This window comes from Rhinopithecus roxellana, chromosome 6 (genome assembly GCF_007565055.1).
Source record: "Rhinopithecus roxellana isolate Shanxi Qingling chromosome 6, ASM756505v1, whole genome shotgun sequence".
Lineage (NCBI taxonomy): Eukaryota > Metazoa > Chordata > Mammalia > Primates > Cercopithecidae > Rhinopithecus > Rhinopithecus roxellana.
In genome coordinates, this window is record NC_044554.1 from 149,140,582 (window position 1) to 149,164,606 (window position 24,025).

A 24,025-nucleotide genomic window follows, 5' to 3' on the forward strand; every position below is an offset into this window, starting at 1 on the left:
CACTGGACTGGTCTGGTTTTTGCCTGTGTTTAGAAGTTCTCCTGTGGCCTGTCACCTTCCTTGCAAATCTGTTGCAAAGTAATTACATCTCAGTATCGGGATCTGTGTTTCAAAAATGTCAAAAAAAAATTTCAATGATTAAATGCCACAGATTAAGCTTGTTACTTCTCTAAAATTGATAGGAAGGACACATTTTAATTAGAAATTATAAATCTGAGGCACTGTACCATCAAGCTACCTCCAAAACCCAAAAACTCCATAAAGCTCTAGCTCTGAGGAAAAAAAAAGTTAAATTCAATCTAAATAAAGATGGCGATCTCGTGAAATAACCAGCCATATGTCATCTCATTTTATTGAGGCTGAAATTTTGCCCTGAGGCATCTGAAGGAACTCAGCTAAGGCATCCCCAATAAAGGTCATCTCTGAGGGAAACTTTGTGGTTTTTTTTCCTCTTTAGATATCTATAAACACTAATTAAATATGCATTATTGGTGTAATTTTGACCAAGGAGCTTTATGTTAGTATGAAAGTGACTATGTATTACTCTCCAGCACAGCTTACACAAGCATTATGCTAAATTATCAGATTTTTAGCTTCTGCATAGCTAAAGACAAAGTCTAAGAAGTCATAATTATTTATCAAAACTGACAGTTGGTTTATGCACCTGCAGATTTATCTAGCGAACTCTGCCTTGCATTCTCAACATGAAAATCCTATGCCTGCCAGTAGGTGATACATCTATTTTTAACACAAGAAAAGACATCTAGCAAACATCAAAACAAAAGCTACCCTTCGAGCTCAATTTTCTTTTTCACACATTGGTCCACCCTACCCCCACTTGATGTCAGCAGGAAGTAATCTCATCTGTGGAAAGGAAGCCAGCCTCCTAACTGCAGCAACAAATTGTAGGGAAATGAAAAGGCTTGATGATTGCTGAATTTTATCCCTCTTTATTTCCAAAAGAATAATGAAGAGCTGTCTTTTCTCCCACTTAACATCCTAATCACCCACATCAGCAGTTTACACTGCAGCTACCCACACCTCTGAGTGGGGAGGAAAAAAAGAATGAGATGTGACCCCTCCCCCACCCTGCTACACCCATTGGAACCTGTCAGTACTGCATCTTTAATCAACCTCAAAATTGCAATCCTCCTCCACTCAATGCCCAGCCCCTGCTGGTTTAGGGCACTACATAGCTTGTGGTAAACTGCTATCCATTATTCCTCTATATTTAGAACTTCTCTAGAGAAATGGCATTATCTCAGTCACTAAGCTGAAAACTGTTTAAAGTTAGCTTTGCACAGTGGCTTATTCACAGTCTCTTTCATGGGCCCTTCATTCACCTTGCTTTAAAATGTTCAGACTGATGCACAACTACAAAAATCCAAAGCATGAAAAGATCACCCTATGGAAAATTGACTGATTTGCATTTTGCTAATGTTGGGATAGGTCAAATGTTATTTCTCTCCTCTCCATAATGTTTCATTGGAGATAAATCCTACTTCCCTTCACTCAATGACCTGAACAAGATCTGGTGATAGAAAACATATTTTCAATAATACTAAACTCATTTTTCTGCCAGAACAAATTAGTCAGTAGCTATCTCATATGTCACAGAGGTTTTCAAGAGGCACTTAGGAGGATGCTAAAAAAAAATTCCTTCTATGTAGATTATTAGAAATGTCATGTGCTAATGTAAAAATGCTCTGGCAGTCCTTTCGTTTTACTCTTCCTTATGAAAATACTGTTTCTCGTTTGTGATTCCACTCCTAAAGAGATGTTTTTTTGAAAATGCTTCCAAAGAGAAACAGAAGGAAGTGTTATCATTTAGCCCCGAAAAGGCAAGATGGCAGCGAGGTAATAAAATAACGGAGGAAAAGACACAATAAGCTCATCACTCCTCCAAATTCCCATCTCCACTGAAAACTGGTTAAGAAGAGGGGAGCAGGCTGTATTGGTAGAAAGGTTTCTTTAGAGTTGAATATATTAAGAAGAGCATGAATTCCTGAATGAATGAATGTCTACAACCAAGGACTGTCTTCCTTCAGTGTTCCTTGCCATTTGAAGGAAAAGCAGTTTATAGCACACACGTATTTTCTTAGGACCTCAGTTTCCACCATTGTATAATAGAGCAAACAATTGCTACTTTTTATTGCTGTAGAGTAGATTAAATAAGATGATGTGACTAAAACATGGAACATGATGTCTGATCCATAACCAAAGAAGACTAGAGGAATGTGTAAAGAAAGCTATCATGTGTGTGGGTAAGAGTGGGGATAGCTGAATCCTGAAAATTCAGGCAGAATGGCTCACTTTATTTTATTGTGTAGCCTAGTCTTTATGTGATAATATTGCTATTTAAGTTTACCAGAGAGGAAAATATTTCCTTCAACATCCTCTACGAGATTTGTTTTCACATGTGTAGAGCTGACTGTAGGCCTGAATAGGTGAATTATGCATTTCACCCAACTTTCTTTTATAATTTGAGTCATTAGACATGGCTGTAGAGTTAACAGTTTAATATAAAAGTGTTCCTGGAGACTTTGCTTGTTCTTTCTGGACTCTAATCAAACGTGAAAGAGATTAGTAGTAGCAGTATTTGTGATTTCACCCTATTTTAAGTATTTACAGATGCTTAACTCTTAGACAGATACTTCTGATATTCCAACACATTTCAACTCTGTATAAACATTCCTTTGGGGGCTTTTATTTTGTTCTGATAGTAAAAATTACTAGAGGAATGCAACTGAAAACTGATTTCCAAATAAGATACCCCACGGCAATCGAAATATCCTATGTAGTTATTATCCACTGCAAAGTACACTTTCCCTCAGGGAATCTGCTATCAGAGAAAATTAAAATCTAGACACCCATTTTAAAGCCCATTAAGCCATTAGGTGGCTCTTCAGTGTTTTCCTGATGGGCTGCACAGCACAAGGAGCCCTCCCAGAGCCAGTGAGAAAGCATTGTGCAGACTCCTGTAAGCAGATTTCTTTATCTGGGAGTCACAGAAGTTTAGACCTGAGATGGACCTTGAAAATTATTCAACTTCCTCCATTTGCAGAAGAGGAAACTGAGCACAGAAGAGGTCATATGGTTTTCCAATATCCACAGCTGGTTAGAGGCAGAATAAGGGTTGAAACCTAAATTCCTACAGCATTCTGTCATCACAGAGCCTTCATGGTCTTAAAGGTGGGATGAATTATTCTATACCAGAATAATTTTTTGGATGGTGGTATTGGAAAACTATCTGCCTTGGAAGTTGCTTCAGATGGAATAAAAACCTATTATTTTTAAAAAGTAAAGCATTTAAAATGTTTATTATTATGTAACATGTATGTGTTACCATTGTAGTTCTCCTATGTAGAGTGATGAAATGGGGTGGCTAATTGGAGAAACCCTCTTCCCACACAAGTCTTATGCCTCTCTCCTTCCCTGCTTCGCACAGAGGACGTTTTGCTCAAATGTCATCTTCTCAGTGAGATCTACCCTGACCCCCTATTTAACATACCTCAAGCACACATCCTGGGATTACTGATCCCTTTTACCCTGTCCTATCTCTTCTTCAAAGCACCTATCACCTACTGACTTACTATGTAGTTCACTCATTCTTATGCTAGAAAGTAAGCCATGAAAACAGGAAATTATTGTGATTTGCGTTAACTAGTGTAATGCAAGTGCCTAGAACAGTGCCTGACATAAAATAATTCTTAAGTATTTGTGGAAGGAATTAATTAATTGTCCCCAAATGGCATCCTTTGTGTGCCCATGGGTGCACATCATTTTCTGGTTGGTGGTCATCTTTTGACTAGATGTGCCCTGTCCATCAGCACACAGTGTTGTGGAGAGCCAAGCTTCATTATTACCTTGCCTCACTAAAAGTTAAACATCGTGGCCTTCTGGCTCTCTGATAAAGAAAGCTCACTTTCCTAAGATCAAGAGGGATTCCTGGCCCTCATAATATTTCTACATGTTTAAATCTTACTCAGTTTGCTACTTTCTATATTCACTTGATCTAAAATATGTACTGGCCACCCACAGTGTGTGAAGTTGGTGCCAGACATTCATGTTGACAGACATGAGCAGTACAGTCTAGAACCTATCAGACTAATGTCTCATAAAATTTCTCTGATTCCCTGATGTTCTCCCATCAATTTTCCTGTTCCTCTATGTGGCACACAACGTTACTGGTTTATCTATGTCATTCCCCCTCCTGTTTGGTATCTCCATTTAGTTTGGGCAATAATGTACCCAGGAGTTGAGTGATGTCTGACCCTAGTCAGTCATGGCAATCCCTTTTCCCTTTGCCACTGATTGGTCTACAAGTGGGTGTGTAATCCAGTCCTGGTCAGTGAAATATAATGAGAAGTCTAATGGAGGGCTTGGGGAAGATTTTTCTCCCTGTCAGAAGGTAGGGGAAGTACCACAATCTTCAGCCCTAACCCCAGCACCTTGATTCCTAATTTGGATGGTGTGTTGTGAAAATGTGATGATGCCTGGTGCTGTGGTTGCCATCTTGTGACCATGAGGAAAAACCACATATGCACTGAGGCGGACAGGAAGGGCTAAAGGAGCCTGGGCTCTTAATGACGTTGATCTAACAAACCCACCCTGAGACCAGATTACCTTTTGATTTATTTATCGCATTCAAATGATAATATCTATTAATCATTGACACTAGATTGATAGTCTTTTCCATTTCTTGATTAATGTGAAAAGCTATAGATTAATTTTGTTTATAAATATCTGTCAGCCCTGAGATAATAATATTAAGAACAAGTGTCATTTCCTTGAGTCTTTCCTCTATGATTTTTTCCTGCTTTTTTAAACTTTAATTTCTCACCCTTCTTTTCAACTCTATAAACTTATTTTCTGTATAATACCTAGAAGCTACTTGACTTCTTACCAGATATTATATTAAACCCCTTCTTTCTACCTTATCTATGGTGAGCAAGATAGAGGAAGGTACTCAAGGTTAGGGGAAAAACTGAAATGTTTTCAACATTAACCTTGACTGGGCTCATGTCTTAGCACATGAGGGTTTGTGCAGGAAAACTGAAGCAAAGGAAGGAGAGCATGGTTACTCTCTTTCCAGTCCACTTTGAACCCCATTACCAAGTGAATCTTCCTAAAACACTCCCTATAGCACATCTTTCTCCTGGTCAGAAAAACCTTAGGTCAGAAACCTAAGGATTTCACTGAGCCTGCCAGATGAGATTTCAACAGTTTTCTTAGCATTCAGCAACTTTCACAATCTACACCCAACTTCCCTTTCCAGCTGGACCCCCTCTACTTATCTCGAACTCCACATTTTTGCCAGTTGGGTCTGTCTATTCACCTTTAACTTTTCATACCCATTCATGCTCCTGGTCCTGGTTATAGTGGTCCTGGACTTGGAATGATCCCTAAACGAATTCCATTTATTCTCTAAGCCTCTGCTATTCAGTAGGTAACCACAATGGGTAGACTGGCCTTTTCACTGAGTTTTTAATTTAAATCCATTTGAATTTAAAAATAGATATTTGAAAATTAAAAACTTTTGCTTTGTGAAAGACTCTGTTAAGAAGATGAAAAAGACGAGCCACCAACTGGAAGAAAATATTTGCAAATCATATGTAAAAGATTCATCTATAGAATATATAAAGAGTTCTCTAAAGTCGACAGTGAGGAAACAATCTGATTTTAAAATGGGCCAAAGAGTTGAACAGATATTTCACTAAAGAAGATAGACAGTTGGCAAATAAGCACATGAAAGATACTCAGCATCACTAGCCATCAGGGAAATGTAAGTTAAAATCACCAAGACAGATACTTATAGCCCTATTAAAATAACTAAAATAAAAAATAATAATAATAATACCAGACACTGGCATGGATGCAGGGAAGCTGGATCTCTCAGACATCACTGGTGGCAATGTTAAACAGCATAGCCACTCTGGGCATCTGGCAGTTTCTCAAAAAGTTAAACACACATTTACTATACAACTGAACAACTGTACCTCTGGGCATTTATCCTAGGCAGGTAAAAACTTATGTTCATACAAAAACTGTTCACAAATGTATGTGTAATAGCCAAAAACTGGAAATGACCCAAATGCTCTTCAAAAGGTGAATGGTCGAACACACAACCATATAGTAGAATGCTATTCAGCAATAAAAAGAAACAAACTACTGATACATGAAACAGCTAGGGTGGATCTTAAGAACATTATGATGGCCGGGCACGGTTGCTCATGCCTGTAATCCCAGCACTTTGGGAGGCCAAGGCGGGCAGATCACCTGAGGTCGGGAGTTCGAGACCAATCTGACCAACATGGAGAAACCCCGTCTCTACTAAAAATACAAAATTAGCGGGGCGTGGTGGTGCATGCCTGTAATCCCAGCTACTTGGGAGGCTGAGGCAGCAGAATCTCTTGAACCCGGAAGGCGGAGGTTGCAGTGAGCCAAGATTGTGCCATTGCACTCCAGCCTGGGCAACAAGAGTGAAACTCCATCTCAAAAAAAAAAAAGAAAGAACATTATGACAAGTGACAAAAGCCAGTCTCAAAGGATTACACATTGTATGATCTCATTTACATAACATTCTTAAAATGGCAAAGTTACAGAGAAAACAGATAAATTAAATGGCTGCCAAAGGTTAGGGAAGGGGAGGGAGAGCCTAACTACAACAGAGCAGCACTAGGAGATGATTTGTGTGATGGAACAGTCCTTCTGTGTTGGTTGTGATTGTGCTTAGACAATTCTGTACATGTGATAAAACGTTATAGAAATATACACAGAGACAGGTAAAACATTTGAATGCATAAGAATAACAGTGAAATATGCATGAGATGTAGTTAACTGTACCAATCAATATCCTTGTTTAGATAATGAACTATAGTTATGCAAAATGTTACCATGGAGTGATGGGTTCATGGGATCTGTTTATACTACTTTTACTCCTTATGAGTCTGTAATTATTTCAAAATTAAAAATTAAAAAAAGATACTCGATTCTATTACGGAAAAATGTTTAAGCATGTTTGATATATGAATCTATTTCTACATTGTAAATTTTATTAAATCTAAGATGTGCTATAAGTGTAAAGTATATACTGGATTTTGAAGACTTAGTATGAAAAACATTGTAAAATACTTTGCTTATTTTTATATTGATTAAAATACTCTAAAATATATTGAATTAAGTAAAATATATTATTAAAATTTTTTTCACCCTTAAAAATGTTTTAAAATGTGTATTTTAGATAATTTTAAATTACATATGTGATTCATATTATATTTCTATTTCCTGCTCTAAGCAAAGAATATGGTACCCTGAAAATTGACACATATGTTAATGGGCATATGCATATGAGCAATTATTACCTAAGAGACAATATCCCTGTTTTTTTTACAATCATATTAAGGTATAACTAGCATACAATAAGCTACATATAAAGTGTACAATTTGATCAGTTTCAGCTATGTATGAACCCATGAAACCCATCATCACAAGATAACAAACATTCTCATTGCCCCCAAAAATTTCCTCACTCCTGCTATCTCTGTCACCAAGCAATTGGTGATCAGCTTTCCATCACTATAGATTAACTTCCATTTTTAAATTTTTAAATAAATACTATTATATTAATTGGTATCTTTCAGTCTATGTCCAGTAAAATTAACCAGAGAAGCCATCTTGGCTTGACATGTTTTCTGGGTTTTTAGTTTGTTTGTTTGTTTTATGGGGAGGTTTCTAACTATAATAGCTTTATAGTTAGAAGCCTTTGATAACTTGAATAGCTATTGAGCTATTCAGGTAATCTGTGTCTTCTTTAGCGATCTCTGGCGGATGGTTTCTTTCAAAGAATTTGTCCATTTTATCTAAGCTGTCAAATATTATGGCAAAAAAGTTGGTTGTAGTATTTTCTTATACTTTTAGTATCTACAACTGTATTGGTATCCCCTCTCTCATTTCTATAATCAATAATTTGTATCATTTCTATTTTTTCTTGATGAATCCAGCTAAAGGTTTATCACCCATTTATCTTAAAAAAACAGTTTTTTATTCCAATGATATTCTCTATTTTTTGTTTTCTATTTCCTGTACCTTCTTGAACATTTGAAATATATTTATAATAGCTCTTTTAATGTCCTTGACGACTAGTTCTACTATCTGTGTCATTTTTGTCCTGTTTCCATTGATTGATTTTTCTCCACAACGTAAGATATATTTCTAGGCTTTTTTGCATGCATAGAGTACATATACTATATATGTATAAGTTAAAGAATAATAACAAAGTGAACAATGTTTACAACTCCAAACAACTTAACAAAAAGAATCTTATCAATACCTTAAATGTGTCCCTAGTAACATCCCTACCTTGATCCACTCAAAGGTAATCTTGAATTTTGTGTTAAACTAACTTTTAAGTATTTTTTTTTGCTTAGGTATGTAATCCTAAAATAATATATATATATATATATATTTTTTTTTTTTTTTTTTTTTTTTGAGACAGAGTCTCACTGTGTCGCCCAGGCTGGAGTGCAGTGGCGGGATCTCAGCTCACTGCAAGCTCTGCCTCCTGGGTTTACGCCATTCTCCTGCCTCAGCCTCCCGAGTAGCTGGGACTACAGGCGCCCGCCACCACGCCCGGCTAGTTTTTTGTATTTTTTAGTAGAGACGGGGTTTCACCGTGTTAGCCAGGATGGTCTCGATCTCCTGACCTTGTGATCCGCCCGTCTCGGCCTCCCAAAGTGCTGGGATTACAGACTTGAGCCACCGCGCCCGGCCCCCTAAAATAATATATTAATTTTAACTTTTTTAGACCTTTGTCAAATACAATAATTCTAGGCTTACTTTTTTCATTCAATATGTTTTTGAAATTCAACCAGATAAACATGTATCTGTTCATTCATATTCTATCCTAAATGGTATTTCATTAAATGAATATTCAAAAAATTATCTACTATCTGCGGACATGAGAGCTATTTCCAGTTTTTCTTTTTGCTTGTTTGATTTCACTGGTACAAACAGTGCTTCTATGACCCTATTTGAATATGTCTTTGGTGCACATATGCAAAAGTATTTCTAAAATATGTATCTTAGAGTGGTATTGCTGAGTTGAAGGTTATATGAATTTTCAACTTTGCTAAATGACACTAAATTGTTTTCTAAAGTAGTTGCACCAATTTACTCTTCAGTCAAAAGTGTGTTAATGTTTTTATTGCTCTACATCTTCACCAATATTTGGTTTTGTCAGACTATATAGTTTTGCCAATCTGATAGAAAAAAACTGGCATCTATGAAAGTCATTTGTTTTCCCTAAACATTTCCAGTTCTCCCTGCTTCCAAGCACATAGTAGAAGGAATTGCACTTCCTAAATCCTTGTTATAAGTGAGTTTGACTTCTAGTGGATTGTGAAGGAATGTCTGCCAGTCCCTGGCTGGAGCAATTACTTACTGATGCAAAAACCTCCATGCTTTCCTTTCCTCTGGCAAGGAGGACTACAACATCAGAGGTAACTGTTGTGTGACCCTGGGAACAGGAGTGATCATAATGAACAGATGACTGACCTCAGTTCCCAGATGATCTAAAATGGACATTTAATGTGAGTAAGAAGTAAAATTTTGTTGGTTCCTGAGTGTTGGTGGCAAGAATATTACCTAGCATATCATAACACACGGAATATCTCATTGTGGTTTTAATTTGCTTTTTCCTGCTTACTAATGAGACTGCACATCTTCTGATGTTTTGTCTGGCTATTTTTTTATTTCATAAAATGCTCGTTTGTTTATTTATTTAAACCATCTTTCAATGGGTCTCTTTGTCTTTCTCTTATTGATTTCTAGAAGTTCTTTAGACATTTTGGATTCTCATCTTGTGTCAGTTTTGTTTCAATCCCATTACACAGTTTATGGTTTTTCTTTTAATGGTTCTTAAAACTTTTTATCTTAGAAAATTTCAAGCACACAAAGGAGAATATTACAATAAGCCTCCTTGTAGCCATAACCAGCTTCTACAATTACGGATTCATAGTCAACCTTTTTTGCATCTGTAATCTCTACCCATTCCTCCCACCCCTGGATTATTATGAAGAAAATGCCAGACATCCTATAGTTTTATCTATGTATCTCTAAAGATAAGAACTCCTTGCGATTTGGAGGCCCAGTGTTATGTGAGGGTCTCTGTTCCAATCCCCCAACCTGTATAGGCTGAAGGCTTTCCCTCTTCCCCCTTAAACCTCAGCTGTAGACTTCCAGGGAGAGTTTGTGTCTCAGCTAATCAGATGACTAAACACACTTAAAGACTATTTTTCCATTGTATTATGCTAAAAGCACTAGAAATAATTTAGTTTGGCATGTATGCATGTTGTTTAGACATGTACTACTAAGTATGTATTATGTGTGCATGATTTTTACATGTGTGTGTTTATCACTATCCGTTTAATCTATAAGCTTCTAAGAGGTATGAACTATTTCTATTCGCCATGTTTTAAGTAATACCCAGCCCAATGTGATTCAGAAATAAATGTATAATAAACTCTATTTGATGAAAATAAAAGTCCTGGTGATTATTAGGACATCATGAGGAAAATGAACTCAAATTGTGACTTGATTTTCATAGGCAATTCTAAAGGACACATAAGAACTTTATCTTACATAGAATAAAATGTGGAATTTTCCCCATTTTATTGATTTCCGTTTTCTTTCTTTCATACTTATTCTAGGTAGTCTATGCATTGTATATTCAGAACTGTTTTTGAAAGGCATGTAACTCAAAATATATGGTTGTACTAGGAATAAATACACTATGCTGATATTACCACTATAGAAGATTCTGGGAAGAACATTCTATTATTCAATCCCTTAAAATATGTCATCCTATTGAGTTGCTTCTTCTAAGACATTCATGTACAGTGTGCTCTGTCTTTTAGAGTTTAACAAAATTCCATTTTCATACCTCTCTAAACACACCATTTTCATTGTTATTTTTAAAAACTTACCATTAGTGATTTCTGTCCTATTTTGTTTTTGTATAAATATCTATATACAATAATGTTATGTTAATTAAAAATAAATATAACTGATTTGTTATTGTTCTATTATCTTTCACTTAAACAAGGGGAAAGGAAGATTAAGTAGCTAAGAGTGTACTAAAGAGTAACTGAAAAGACCAAAACAGGACCATTGGCTTTTTCTACCTATTCTTCTTTGGCTTCTGCCTTTTTGTGTCCTATGTATGGCTGCCATCATGTGCTGCTCTGTCTTTTCTTCTCAGGGCCTGCTTGACACATTTGATCCAGAAAAGCTTCTTCCTCCTTTCTAACCACTGTTTGCTCAGTCAGAGCTGGTGTGCCTATAGATCTTCACACCCTTATTCCATGGCTACCTGGCAGGGATAAGATGTATTTTATATATATATATATATATATACACACATACACACACACACACATATACATACACACACATACAGGTTGCTGCTCTGTTGCTCAGGCTGGGGTGCAGTGGCACCATCATAGCTCATTGCAGCCTTGAACTCCTGGACTCAAGCGATCCTCCTGCCTCTGCCTCCTAAAGCACTGGCGTTACAGGTGTGAGCACCATGCCCAGCTGTGGTGTCCTTTTGATCCTTGTGTTTGGCCTTCTTGACTAATCCATTGCTCTCAGACTTCTAGCAGAAGCCCATTCTCTGGAGGTAAACTGCCAGGAATCCTATGGGGTGGAGGGGGATTCTCTGAGCTCTTAAACCTGGTCCTAAAGTGCTTCCTTGGCTACTTTATGTTTAACAACAGATTGCTGGTGATACTGATGAAACTCTTCTTTTGTTTTAATATCTGACAAATGTCTTGCTAATCTTAATTACCAGAGCAACTCTAGGGAACGGTGAATCTTCAAACACAAGATATTAATATGCTTTCCTTCACGTCAGTGTTCCTTTTATCTATACCTCTAGTAAAACATTTGTTCCATTTGATGCCAAAGATCTGCCCTTTCTTTAATTAATTTTGAATACTACACATGTTAGATTTTCCCCCATCATTCATATTTTCTCCAAATTGTTCATCTTGGGACGAATTTAAGTAATTTGTACACGTCCTTAGTTTAAAATGGGTTTTGTACATTCACTGAATATTTTGAAGAAAAACCAGCCATTGCATGACAAATGTATGTCTTCTAGAATTTTTATTTCTAAACTCCATGGAACACTTCTGTGTGACTTTCCGTAATATCTAATCTCAGGCAAAAATGACTTACTGTATTAGTCTGTTTTCACACTGCTGATAAAGACATACTCGAGACTGGGCAATTTACAAAAGAAAGAGGGTTAATTGGACTTACAGTTCCATATGGCTGGGGGAGGGCCTCACAATCATGGCGGAAGGCCAGGAGGAGCAAGTCACATCTTATGTGGACGGCGGCAGGTAAAGAGAGCTTATGCAGGAAAACTTCCCCTTATAGTAACCATCAGATCTCGTCAGACTTACTATCATGGGAACAGCATGGGAAAGACCTGCCCCCATGATTCAGTTACCTCCCACGGGGTCCCTCCCACAACATGTGGGAATTCGAGCCAAACCATATCAATTACATTGCTCTATGACTCAGCTGATTCATTTCAAAACGACTGTTTCTGAGGTGTGTCAATAGAGATGGAAGGTGCTGGACATAATGAACTGCCGGTTTCCCCCTAGTTCTGACTCTTGCCTGCAGAGCCCTAACATTGCTTACATATGCACTGCTCTTTCACATGAAGGAACAGCGCAGACATCAACTAATATGCTTCCTACTGCCTTCTTTCTGCCACGCTCCCAGAAACCCCAAAGCTCTTTGGAGCATCCAGGGGATTTCACAGGTCTGTAAAGAAGAACAACCTGTAAATTGGGCTTGGTGATTCTGTGGGGATACAAACCAACATAATACATATGTAATGGAATAAACTACAGCATTAGCCAGTTCAGAGTCTTAAAGCTGAGCTTATTAGAAGAAGGAGCGTCACAACTCAAGTAAACTAATAGGGTGGGGATCCTAGATGGAGAGGAATCTACCCAGAATCCTCCTCAATTCAGCCCCAAGCTTTTTTTCCCCCGAGGGCCTTCTTTGTACAGAGTTTAAGGTTAGAGACTTTTAACCTTTCTTTCACATGTGGACGGAAAGACAAACTCTAAAACCTTAAGGGGCGCTATTAAATCAAATTCCACAAATTAAATACTTGTCCGGAGATGAACAATTCAGAGTACAGCAGTTATTGCAGGCTAAATCCAAGCATATGACATAATTTAGAAATCTACCAGTGTGTCTCCAGAGAATGCATTCTCATTTTTCCATAAAATAATACATGCCTATCAAATCCATCTAACATTATCGAATCCATCACTTTTTAAGACATGAAGTTGTTGTAGCTGAAGCTTTTAAGCATGCCCTCACATATAGTTCTTACAAATGGACTTAAGGGCTGATCTGGAGGCACGCCCCCAATTCCCATATGTTTATCTTTAAAGAACAATCCAGCTGTATCTGAAATAATTGTCCTCCTCAACAGAGTGCGCAGTGTAGGGTGCAGTGGGTGGTACACAGGAGAAAAACTCATGGAATGGTGGAGACAGCCTCCTAGTCAGCCAGACGGGCCAAATCAGATGTAGGGTCAGCAGGATCACGTGTATATGCTTGGATTACATTGCCACCTAGAGGGAACCCAGGAAGTACCTAGGTTTCCATATATTGGGGGAATCTACAATGATTCAGTCCTTTAATGGGGCATCTTATTGTAAATCATTAAAACAGCACCACCTCCTCTCCAGCATCCAGCCCACTGAGTTCTTAGCAGCATGGTTGCTGTGGGCATCACAGCTGATTTCTGTTAGTTGATTGGTCGCATCCAGTTGATCAACATTCTGCTCCAGGAACACTGTGACTTCTACACCTAGGCTTACCCTTGGTTATGAGAGCATCAGTGTCTAAAATTTCCTTAATATGCTATAACAATAATCTCTGTCTCATCTATCATCATGTTGCCACCTATTTATCGTCCAAAAAAATTATTTAAAATAACCAAGCCTTCGGATTCAGGAAAACCATTGGAATCAAACTGATTTCCTTTGTAGTTGGGAAGTGAATTTTAAATTATTCATGTTAACACCCTCCAGATAAATTGAATTTTTAGAGTATTTAAGAAAAGCTTAGTAAAGTCGATCTTTGTCATTAACAGATTCCATTTTTTATTTTTTTTTTTTTTTGAGACGGAGTCTCGCTCTGCCGCCCAGGCTGGAGTGCTGTGGCCGGATCTCAGCTCACTGCAAGCTCCGCCTCCCGGGTTCACGCCATTCTCCTGCCTCAGCCTCCCGAGTAGCTGGGACTACAGGCGCCCACCACCTCGCCCGGCTAATTTTTTTGTATGTTTTAGTAGAGACAGGGTTTTACCGTGTTAGCCAGGATGGTCTCGATCTCCTGACCTCATGATCCGCCCGTCTCGGCCTCCCAAAGTGCTGGGATTACAGGCTTGAGCCACCGCGCCCGGCCCAGATTCCATTTTTTAAATATTAATTTCATATTAACCATTGCTTGTTGACATACAGTCATCTGACCAACGATTTCAAGAATCATTAATGTTAATTAGGAAAGAAGTAAAACCTTAACATTTTAATATTATAAAACATTTTTTTCAACTTTTGTTTCCAGCTATATGACTCACTAGATACCTGGAGAAGCTTTTCTGCCACTTAAAAATGCTGGATAAGGCCGGGTGTGGTGGCTCACTAGCGTTTTGGGAGGCTGAGGCAGGTGGATCACCTGAGGTCAGGAGTTCGAGACCAGCCTGGCCAACATGACAAAAACATGTCTCTACTAAAAATACAAAAATTAGCTGGGTGTGGTGGCAGGCGCCTGTAATCCCAGACACTCGAGAGGCTGAGGCAGGAGAATCACTTGAACCCGGGAGGCGGAGGTTGCAGTGAGCTGAGATTGTGCCACTATACTCCAGCCTGGGTGACAGAGCGAGACTCTGTATCAAATAAATAAATAAATAAATTTTAAAAAGCTGGATTAGATAGTTTTTAAGAAAACATAAAAACATTTTTAGAAATGCACACCTAAGCTTATAGGAAAGTCAAGGAAATCTTCAAAGGCCAGAAAAGTAAGCAGGAACCCAGAGAAAAAAAGCCCTGTAGTTGGCATTGCGCTGAATGCACCTGCCAGGTGCTGGTAGCCTCCAGTGGGGGCCTAACCTTCTGCAGCCATATAATTTACCCTCCAGTCCAGAGTGATTGTGAAGTGAAAGGTGGTGTTATTAATAATATATGAGGATTTCTGCCCCTGCTTGGGATGTAGAAAGCTATGAGAGAATGTCACCCCCATCCTAACAACAAGAAAATTATGAACAATATTATAACTTTCTTTCCTTAAACTCTGATCAGAGACTTGAGGTCACAAGACAACCAGGAAAGTGAACTTCAAAGGATAAAAAGCATCTCTAATGAGAGTCAGGATATGGAATTGTTGCACCTTTGGCAGAATGTGGGAGGAAGAGGGGGGTGCCATGGAGTGAGTAAGAAGAAATATTTAAAAAAAAAAAAAATGAATTCCTTACTTTGGGAGGCTGAGGCGGGCAGATCACTTGAGGTCAGGTGCCCAGCCTATCCAACATGGTGAAACCCTGTCTCTACCCAAAAAAAAAAAATTAGTTGGGTGTGGTGGTTCATGCCTGTAACCCCATGTAATCCCATCTACTTGGGGGTACTGAGACACTAGAATTACTTGGACCCGGGAGGTGGAGGCTGCAGTGAGCTGAGCATGCCACTACACTCCAGCCTGGGCAACAGAGGGAGGCTCTGTCTCAAAAAAAAAAAAAAAAAAAAAAAAAAAAAATTTCTAAAGACTGAGTGTGCACTCATATCTCATATTAATTTAGAATAACTGAGAGAGGCCCAGACACAAGCGGAGTTCACACACACTCCCGAGCTTCTCTTCACAGTCTCCATGGGGAAGAGAGGGTGCTCTTGAGGAAGACTGGGGCAGGGTAAAAGGCTGGAGAGAGCCCCCCTTTGATGGCACAGGATGCAGGAGGAGGTGGCTGCCCCCCACACCTTGATGCTCCTCTCATGGGAGCAAAAGCCTTAATTAAGCTGTCACTAAGAAGCAGCAAGCCCTTGAGAAGCAAAGCCCTCTGCCTCTGGAGGGGGGCCAGCAATCCCGTCTTTCCATATTTTGGTATGCAGGCAGAGATCTGCTTCTGGGGAAAGGATAGAAGCAAAAGCCATCAGCCCCTGAGGAGAGACAGCAAAGCTCTTCGAGGCCTGGAGGCTACACCAGTAGATAGCCAAGGTCTGCTTGTCCTCCAGACAAGGGACAGTTTGCTCAGCTGATTAGCCACGGGGGCATAAAGCAGGATGGAACATGGTAGAGAGTGGATTTGGAAGGGTTAGAAAGAAAATATCCAGCACAATGATTAAAGAATTTTGAGAGTCCAGGTGCGGTGACTCACATCTGTAATCCCAGCACTTTGGGAGGCCGAGGTGGGTGGATCACCTGAGGTCAGGAGTTCGAGATCAGCCTGGCCAACATGGTGAAACCCCGGCTATGCTAAAGATACAAAATTAGCTGGGCATGGTGGCATACACCTGTAATCCTAGCTACTTGGGAGGCTGAGGCAGGAGCATTGCTTGAACCCGAGAGGTGGAGGTTGCAGTGAGCCGAGATTGTGCCATTGCACTCCAGCCTGGGCAAAAAAGAGCGAAACTCCATCTCAAAAAAAAAAAAAAAGTAATTTTTAGAGTGATACGGGATCAAGAAGCTAGAAGAGAGACACAAAATAACCAAGCAAAATTCTATAAATGAAAAATATAAAAATTGTGTTCATTTCAGTTGATAAGCAGTAGATTAGACAATGATATGGTTTGGCTGTGTCCCCACCCAAATCTCATATTGAATTGTAGCTCCCATAATTCCCGTATGTTGTGGGAGGGACCCAGTGGGAGATAATTCAATCCTTGGGGTGCTTCCCCCATACTGTTCTCATGGCAGTGAATAAGTCTCACGAGATCTGATGATTTTTTCTTGAGACAGGGCCTCTCTCTGTTGCCCAGGCTGGAGTGTAGTGGCACGATCTCGGCTCACTGCAACCTCTGACTCCTGGGTTCAAGTGATTCTCCTGCCTCAGCCCCCTCAGTAGCTGGGATTACAGGCACATGCCACCACGCCTGACTAATTTTTGTATTTTCAGTAGAGAGGGGGTTTCACTGTATTGGCAAGGCTGGTCTCAAACTCCTGACTTCAGGTTTTCTGCCCGCCTCGGCCTCCCAAAGTGCTGGGATTATAGGCATGAGCCACTGCGCCCGGCTGAGATCTGATGATTTTATAAGGCATTTCCCCTTTTGCTTGGCTCTCATTCTCTCTCTTGCCTGCCACCATGTAAGACATTCCTTGCTCTTCCATCATGTTTGTGAGGCCTCCCCAGCCATATGGAACTGTGAGTCAATTTTTCCTCTTTCCTTTATAAATTACCGGTCTTGCGTATGTCTTTATTAGCAGCATGAGAACAGACTAATACAGATAAATTGATAGATAGCCAACAGGAAGGAGAGTAGTAGAAGATAAGTTTCCCAAGCAGAGCATAGGGAAAAAAAACAAAACAGCACAACAACAACAACAACAACAACAAAAAACAGTGAAAAACATGAAAGAAGGGTTAGGAAGTATTGAGTGAGAAAGTCTAACATATGTCTAATTCACTGACATTTTAGGACAGATTAGGCAATATTCAAAGAGATCATGGCTATTTTCCATAATTGAAAAAAAAAGACCATGACTATTTATTTATTCTGACTACAAAGATCCAGAAGAGAAGTCAAGAAGGCCAATAGGTCCTGAGCAGGATAAATAAAAATAAAGTCACATTCAGATACACTGTAGGAAAGCTTCAGATTCCCCCAAACAGAGAGAAAGAAAGAAAAAAAAATGTCAAAACGAAATAATAACTACATTAATAGTGGACGTCTTACTGGCAAGAAAACATGTCAGAACACAATGGGTTTATCGTTATTAGCGGTATGTCTCTGCAAATTGCTGAAGGAAATTAACTGTCGGCTTGAATCCTATACAAATCTAACTTTGATTCCAAAGGAAAGACAAAGTAAACACATGTACGGACAAAAAGTGAAAGGGATTACTACTAAGACACCCTTACAAAGAAGCTTTAAAAGGATATTTTTTAGGAAGAAAAAAGAATACAGAAGGAAGATCTAATATACAAGAAAGAATTTTGAGCCAAGAAAATGGGAAAATTCTGTTTAAACCTAAATTAACATAGACAGTATAAAACAACAAATAACGGCTAACTTCTGGTGTTTAAAAAATGAGATTGAGCTGAAATACTAGAAGGAAGAGCATATAAATAGGAAGCCAGGAAGGAAAGGGAAAGCAACTTCGTGCTCTTTGATCACTGGTCAGAATGGTAAGAATACGGATAAACATTAGGCTTGGTTAGCTTATATGTTAAAATGCTTAGGTTAACTTCTAAATGAATAGAAACAGTGTTTATAACTTCCAAATAAATACAGAGAAAATGGGAATGAAAAAAAATCATTTAATGCAAAAGAAGGCAAGAAAGAGAGGGGAGAATATATAGAAGGAAGAGACAAATATAAAATAATTATCTCCTTAAGATAAAATATTTTTAGTTTAGTGAACATTGTCTTCTAGCACAGAGACACTAAAAAATTTATTCACTGGGAAACTTACTCCTTTCTAGTCTTCAGATTGCTTAAAGTAATTTATACCTATATAGGAGATCATTTCTTTTTCCTTTTTCTTTCTTTTTTTGTTTTGTTTTCTTTTTTTTTTTTTTTTTGAGACAGAGTCTTGCTCTGCCATCCAGGCTGGAGTGCAGTGGTGCTATCTCTGCTCACTGTAACCTCTGCCTCCCGGGTTCAAGCAATTCTCCTGCCTCAATCTCCTGAATAGCTTGGATTACAGGTGCACATGCCCATGCTGGGCTAATTTTTGTATTTTTAGTAGAGATGGGGTTTCACCACGTTGGCCAGCCTGGTCTCAAACTCCTGACCTCAAGTCATCCGCCTGCCTTGGCCTCCAAAAAGTGCTGGGATTACAGGCGTGAGCCACCATGCCTGGCCCCCCCGCCTTTTTGTTTAACTGGCTTTTCCTCTGTCCCCTTATTTTTTTTCTCTTTTCCTTCTTCCATCTGTTTATCTATCTGTCCACCTATTAATATCTACCTATTTATCTATCTATCTATCCATCCGTCCATCTGTGCAGTCATCCATCCATCCATCCACTTTACCGTCTATACCCCAACCCTCTTTCCTTCTAAACACCTACCCTTATCATTATGCTCCCACCTATCTATCTGTTCTTTCATTCATTCACTTTATAACCAAAATCTTTTTTTCCAACCCAGACCTCTCCCGAAACCCTGCTACTTGACATCTCCTTAGACATTTCATAGGTGCCTAAAACTTCACATGTCCCAAACACAACCCTCGGTTCCATCCCTACACAAAGTTTCCCTCCCTAAGCCTTCACCATCACAGCAAGTGGCACCATCAACCATTTAACTGCTCAGCTAAAAACCTAGGAGTCACCTTGATGATTGTTTATCTCATGCCTCACATTCCATCATCAGCAAGTGTTGTCAGATTCTACCCTGAGTCTGATAGTGTCTTGCCATCTCTGCTGCTACTATCCTCTGTCCACACAATCAGCCTTTCTTTGAAACCACTGGAATAGTCACATAGCCACCGTGCACCCTGCTCTTCTGACTATCCTTTTCCACAGCTGCCAAAGAAAGTATGAATCAGAACATGTCATCCCCTTCCTAAAAGCTTCTGTGGCTTCCCATTGTGTCTAGAAATAAACAGAAAATCTCCACTATGACCCACGTGGCTGCTAGGATCTGACATCTACTCAGCCTCTGACCTGGTCTTCCTCTGTGTGCCGTTTAATTCCTTTGACACCAGCTCCACTGGCCGCCTTTCCTGTTCCTCTAACACACCCAGCTCGTGTCTGACTCAGCCCTTTAGATCTGCTGTTCCCTCCTCCAGACCTGAAAGATCAGGTCTCTGCTGAAATGTCACATCCTCCAAGAGACATTGCCTGAGCATGCTGTTTTATGTTCATCTGAACACTTATTTTTCAGCACTTGAAGTTATCTTTTTAAAAAAACAGTTCATTGTCTGTGCCTCTTGAGGGTAGGGACTTTGTTTATTGTTATATTCTCAGGATCTATACCTATGCCTGGATCATAGTAGGGGCTCAGTTATTGAATGACTGTTTGGCATTAATTAATTAATTTAACAACTTGGAGTGGAATTAGCCATCTACATTGATATGAAAAATGACTTAAATCCCTATATCAAATTAAGGCCAATAATCAGCCAATAAAAATGCATTTGCCACAGATTTGACCAATCAAAGGTTAATTACTATGTAAAGAGTTATTACAAACTAATAAAAAGAACACTAACACACCAGTTAAGGGGCATTATAGTCCAGGCAGGACCCCACCTACCAGAGCTAACCAGCATTTGCACCTCCTCAGTCATGGTTTTGAGGTCTCCTGCCTCCTTAGGATTATAGGGGACCCAGCATCTCTCTTGGTATCAGAAAACAGGAGGTGATCCTCCAATATCATGCAGACACACTTACAGCCCTCATGGACCCTTTGAAAACAGCCCCTCCATTTTCTTTTTGCCAAGCTTGGGCATAAGGCTTATTTGTGTTAGGCCATGCTGCCATCTTGGGAGAACCCTTCAGAAATCTCCATCCCCTCACACAGCACTGCATGAGAGTGGGCATGGGATGCCATCCTTAAGAACCACCCCATCCCACTCCAAGTCATGAAGAAGAGTGCTCCCTTCACTCTTTGCTAGATCAGTTCTGCCTTCCTTCCCTCGCAGTGTCGGCCTTCCTCAGTCAACCTTGTTGAGAAAAGACTACTGAATGCTCTGCACAGAAACTCGGGCTGAAGTTTTGCACTTTGAGAATTTTTTGACCACTCTCAGATGCTAGAAAACCCAGGAACCCAGACTCAACACAAATCCTTCATGGAGTGAGAAGGAAAGATTCTGACACTTGTCCTAAGTCTCCTTCATAGGCAAGAACAAGGCAGATGTTAGTAACACAAATGATTATTATTTTGATATATATCCTTTGCCAAATAGAATTACTCTGATATATGTAAATAAATATTCTCCTTTTTTTAAGTAGAGAAACCATCAATAATTACCAGATTTTTTATTTCTCAAATTACAAAATACTTAATAACTATTCTATTTTATATCAATGCAAAACACAGGTAAGAACTGGACATTTGCGGAGGGGCTATATAGCATTTATTAGGTTCATTTTTTTGTTATACTTTGCAAAACTAAGTTAGTGCATGTTAGGATTTATTTATTATTGCAAGCGAATCAACTTAAGTATTACAAACAATCTAATCACTCTCTTATTTTGAAAGCATTAAGATAACTTACATTGCTAAGCATTCTATTAATCTTTTGTTATTTGTCTTGTATTTTCAAATGATTATATTTCCCTGCAAACAGTGGAAATATCAATGAGAAATAAGATGTCCTTTCATCAATGATGTAGATTATTTCATTTCCAAATATTCACATATTATGCTTACATATGTTTCATTCTTAATATTCTGAAGTCAATCTGTTCCCCAATAGTTTTTTTATTGGAAAGGAAAATATTTCACATCAAACATTTTAATAATATTGTGAATCAAATTTAAAATATTTTTAAAATGTGATAAAGTACCAATAGTGACATCTAGGCCGGGCATGGTGGCTTACGCCTGTAATCCCAACAGTTTGGGAGGCTAAGGTGGGCAGATCACAAGGTCAGGAAAGATCGAGACCATTCTCGATCTAACACGGTGAAACCCCATCTCTACTAAAAATACAAAAAAATTAGCCAGGCGTTGTGGCACAATGCCTGTAGTCCAGCTCCTCACGAGGTTGAGGCAGGAGAATCGCTTGAACCCAGGAGGTGGAGGTTGCAGTGAGCCAAGATCATGCCACTGAACTCCAGCCTGGGCGGCAGAGCAAGACTCCATCTCAAAAAAAAAAAGTCATCTAAATTGATATAAAAATGACTTAAATCTGGGCCGGGTGCGGTGGCTCAGGCCTGTAATCCCAGCACTTTGGGAGGCCGATACAGGAGGATCACGAGGTCAGGAGGTCAAGACCATCCTGGCTAACATGGTGAAACCCCGTCTCTACTAAAAAATACAAAAAGCTAGCCGGGCGAGGTGGCGGGCGCCTGTAGTCCCAGCTACTTGGGAGGCTGAGGCAGGAGAATGGTGTGAACCCAGGAGGCGGAGCTTGCAGTGAGCTGAGATCTGGCCACTGCACTCCAGCCTGGGCAACAGAGCGAGACTCCATCTCAAACAAAAAAAAAAAAAAAAAGACTTAAATCTGTATAAATCAAAGTAAGGCAAATAATGAGCCAATAAAAATACCTTTGCCATAAATTTGACCAATTAAAGTTTATTATAATTACTATGCAAAGAGTTATTACAAGCTAATAAGAGCACTAACACACTAATTAAGGGGCACTAGAGTCCAAAGATTAAGAGCTCAGGCTCTGGAGTTAGAGCTGGGTTCAAATCCAGGCCCTGTCACATTCTGTGTGACGTTGGACAAGACTCGTATCATCCATATACCTCTTAGAGTTCTAATTTGTAATATGGAGATAATAAGCATGACTGCTTGCAGTGTAATTGAAAAGAGTAAGATCATACATGAACAACTCTTGGTGCCAATTACTGGTACTCAGTACTTACTATTATTTTGCCAAAAGATATGAATAGGCAGTTTGCAAAAGAAGAAATACAGATGACTAGTAGACATAAGCAAAAAGTTAATCTCCCTGGTAATCAGTTAGATACAAATGAATACAGCAATGGGAGGCCATTTTTTCCTAGAGAATTTGTGTTTTAAAATATATTCTAGTTCTTGATCGTGATATATGTAGTGAGTTCTGGAATGAATATAAATTCAGACACTTTTTTCCAGAAGGCAGCTTGGCAATTTTTATCTAGTGCTTTAAGTATTTTCACAGCCTTGACCAAGGCTTCAGCTATTGTTCTACTCCAGCAGGCATTACTCACATTGTAGTTTGAACTGGGGCTCCTGGCAGCAACATTTATGTAGAATACACTGTGTTTGGTGGCTCCTAGGGTTGTGCAGCTGGTGCCCCTGCCACTGATGTGTTCAATTTACAGCAATCAAGCCTAAGAAAATAAACAGAAAGGCACATATAGATTTATGTGTAAGGATGTTTGTCCAAGAGTAATTCAAGAAAGGCCAAAAACTGTGAAACAACCTAAATTTCAATCAACAGAGGAATAACAACATGAATTATTGTAGATTAATAGAAAGGAATTTTATACTGCCATTAAAAGTCACATTAGGAATCTATAATGACACGGGAAATAATTGTGCAAGTTCATTCCAAAAGGAAAGTAGCTTTATTATTGCCTCCAACTAGAAAAGTAAAATGTACTCATTTAAAAAATTACACAATCTAGAAAAACTAAATAAAGTAGACACTAATAATCTTAACATTCCAAAATAGACATTTTTTATATAGGTCCTAACAAACATTTTCCACATGAATGTTCGTATTGCTATGTAATGTAAACTGCAAAAATCAGGCTGCTAAACTGCTAATTCCCAAAGGGGGGAAAAGTACCAAAGTATTTATTCATGGTGGAGGGAATATGGATGATTTCTTTTTTGTCTTACTTATCTCTTTTTTTGCCTCTAACATGTCTACAGTAAGCATGAATTACTTTATAAGCAAAACATCTTAAATAACATAAATGCTGTAAATGGCTTTTTCTTACTTAAATTATGACTGTTTCTTTCAGTGCTCTGAAAGATGGAATATTTTTTGAAAAGACAATATTCCTTTTGCAAAATGAGAACTCACACTCATTAATCATTGTGCCATCTTCCTCTTAATGAAAACCTGCAAATGCATATGCAAATGAGCTGAACTTCTATTATAAGATGGTGAC

General features: G+C 38.9%; 1 protein-coding gene across 12 annotated transcripts in view; it reads right to left on the minus strand.

Moving 5' to 3' along the window:
* The window catches only part of CPVL (carboxypeptidase vitellogenic like), a 207,788-nt gene that overhangs the window by 170,035 nt on the left and 13,728 nt on the right, over nucleotides 1-24,025 (minus strand). For 8 of the 12 annotated variants that reach the window (XM_030932391.1, XM_030932388.1, XM_010371363.1 and 5 more), the window contains one exon: nucleotides 23,114-23,236. The exons of 1 other annotated variant lie outside the window; for it this stretch is intronic. The gene's annotated coding sequence lies outside the window, so the exon portion shown is untranslated. Of the gene's footprint in view, nucleotides 1-15,568; nucleotides 15,641-16,598; nucleotides 16,723-23,113; nucleotides 23,237-24,025 lie in introns of all 12 variants that reach the window. 3 more of the 12 variants (XM_030932387.1, XM_030932385.1, XM_030932383.1) reach the window with 1 other exon arrangement.